The sequence below is a fragment of the Pan paniscus genome, chromosome 22 (assembly GCF_029289425.2).
Source record: "Pan paniscus chromosome 22, NHGRI_mPanPan1-v2.0_pri, whole genome shotgun sequence".
NCBI lineage: Eukaryota > Metazoa > Chordata > Mammalia > Primates > Hominidae > Pan > Pan paniscus.
The window spans coordinates 2,457,218-2,460,191 of NC_073271.2; the positions used below are offsets into that span (position 1 = coordinate 2,457,218).

Below are 2,974 nucleotides of genomic sequence, written 5' to 3' on the forward strand. Positions count from 1 at the left end.
TAATAAATCACATCCTAGTCTTTCAGAGCTTCCGTAAGCAGACGACATCTTCAGTTTTCTAGGTCTTGCAGTTTTAACACTGCAATACCAATGAGCATATGTCCAGAATCAGCTAAAAAGAGCGTCAGATTCTTTTTCTCTAGTTTGTCTATTTTTCACTGTCTCTTCTTCAAAAGTGTATCTGAATGATTACCTTCCGGCATTCTCTGTTATTACTCGTTGGGGTGCTCTCGATTGTCCCCGTGTTTGAGGGCTGGTTGGGAGAGGGTGCTTGGGAAGGATGTGCCACTGTCAGGAGTTTATGAGTCACCTGGATGTCTCCAGGGAAGATCCCTTCCATGGATGCAGGAAGTCCTCCTGGACCCACGCCCACGATGCCTGGATGAATTCCTTGCTGGTCTATTTCCCACCAAAGCACAGATGTGACAAAGAATTCCTCGTTCACACAGTTTCTTAAGCTTCCTGGGATGCGACCTGTGATGGCTCGGCGAAGCTCGGTGGCAGCTGTCTCCCTCATCTCCAGTGACACCTGCTGGCTGTAGCAGGCAGTGTGAGGAGTGCAGATGAGATTGGGGGCATCTTTCAACGGACCCTGAGCAAAGCTAAAGGGCTGCGACTCATTCACGTCGAGGACTGCCCCTCCTATCCTGCCCTCCTTGCGGGCCTGTGCTAAGGCTTTCTCATCCATCAGGCCACCACGGGCTGTGTTCACAAGGAATGCTCCCTGCCTCATCTGCTTTATGGTAAAGTCATTGATGAGGTGATGCTTATGTTCGTTGAGACTGCAGTGCAAGGAGACGCAGTCGCTCTGATACAGCCAATCCTGCAGGGTGTAGACCCTCTGCATGCCCAGGGACTGCTCGATCCCATCCTGCAAGTAGGGGTAATAAAATATGACGCTGAATCCAAAGGCTGTGGCTGGAACTGCAAAAGCCTGCTGCGTGTGACCGTAGCCGATGAGGTCCGGCGTCTTCCCACGAATGCGGGCCACTCCCGAGGCCACCTCGCAGATCTGCTCCATGTTCTGAACCCACTTGCCTTCCCACAGTGCCTGGTACAGCCATGTGTTCCTCCGGTACATGTTGAGAATGTGGCAGTTGGTGGAATTGGCTGTCTCTTCCACGGCTGCGGACAGGATGTTTCACACAGCAATTCCGAGCTCACTGGCAGCCTTGATGTCCACGTTGTCATAGCCACTGCCCACCCCCACGATCACTCTCAAGGACTTGAAATTTGCCAGAACCTCCTTGGTGAGGTGATTGTGTGGTGCATCATGGCGCCCACGGCTCTGTTTAGAACTTTCTCGTGGATTTCCTGCGTGGGCTGCATCATAGAAGGCCACGGTGGCCAGGTCCTTCAGGATGGGCATGTCCACAGTGCAGTCACGGCCGACCAGGAACGCTGCCAGTGAGCGGGGGCTTAGGGTGTCTTTCATGATCTGGCGGCGAATTCCTTCACAAATTCTGTCCAATCGCTGTCTCTTGACTTAGCGCTTATCCACAGGGCCATTCTTTACGGAACTTTGCAACTCTCAGATCAAAAGGTAAAGCAGTCCTCTAAGAACTTAGGGGAACTCGCAGGAGTCTGTGTGCATGATGCCACTATGAACCCAATATAAATTTGTTCACAAACTCTATAGTTCACACGATGGGCTGTCCGTCTTTTTAAGGGAATATAGCTTCATTGGTTCAAAACCATTTAAGGTGATGAAACCCATTTGCTTGCAACTCAGCCACCATCGCGCAGTCAATCAACGAATCTCACCACGACCCCAGGTCTGGAGCTCCTGGAGTCCGCGACCGCTGGGGGTGGACGTGGCTTCGGCCTGGTGCAGCCAGGTCCTTGCTCCTGCTCTGAGCCTCGGGCGTGGGTTGGGGGTCCACCTGGGTGTCCCGCATGGTGTCTAGGCTCCTCCCTTGCCGGAGCCCTGCGGACCGGAGGAGTGTTCATATTATTAAGGAGCTTTGATAATTATTTTGATTTTTAAAATTATATAATGCAAAAACAACAACAACAAAGAATAAACCTACAAATTTTGACCTTTAAAAGTCAACAAAGATTTTTAAAGGTCAATATTTGTAGGTTTATTTTATTTCTTCAATTGGGACATGTTTTCGTCCTTTTCTGTATGCCCTGCAATCTTTTGATGAGATTCAGAAATTTATAAAACAACTGTGTAATGTAGTATGTACAAACTTGCTTACTACAAGATAATACAACAATCAGTGAGGCTGTACATTCTGGTACTTCATTAACAGTGTCTTCAATGTGTCTTCTCTGGGCTTGTGTGTGTATTTTTAAGGTAAAGATATTTTTCCCATTGTTTTCCAGACACTGTAGTCCTTTGCTTCCGCAGTTGATTGTAGTGTTTGTTTCTCTGAGGCTGTGATAAGCATGTAACTTCTCTTCTCAGCAGTCATAAGTTGTCATTCTCATTACTCTGCCATTTCCTTTAGCATTCCCTGTTGGGGGAGACAGAATCTAGTCATCAGCCGTAGCCCACAAAGCCAAACTTTGAACATATGTTCCAGTGTTCTCATTCTATACTGAGGGAGATACTAAAAGTTGGACGTTTTCTCTTGAGCCCAATTGCTGTTCTGGGAAAGAAGAAGGGATGTGGTGAATATAAGCCAGACCTGGTTGCCTTGTACAGCAAGCTTTTTCAAGCCACCTTGTTTTGTTTTTGTTATGGCTCTGTTTTGTTTTAGGTTTTTAGCAGCCTGCAGCAATGGTTTTCCTGTTCTGTCTCTAGTGATAAGCGGCAAAGGGGGATGAGGAAAGGGCCTTACTGGCTCCACCAGAAAGAGAAACTAAGAACTCATGGCTGTAGTCGCCCTTGGATGCCCCTGTTCTACAGTAAAGGAAATATCTTTGGAATGTAAAAAGAGAGAGAATAATAGGCAACACCCCAATAGGGAAGAATGAACAAATAACAAAGATGAGAGGTGCAAAGGCCAAGGTAAAAACCTTAAGA

General features: G+C 47.7%; 1 pseudogene; it reads right to left on the reverse strand.

Moving 5' to 3' along the window:
* Positions 1–212: 212 nt before the first annotated feature.
* Positions 213–2,640, reverse strand: LOC134729720 (C-terminal-binding protein 2-like; annotated as a pseudogene).
* Positions 2,641–2,974: the final 334 nt, after the last annotated feature.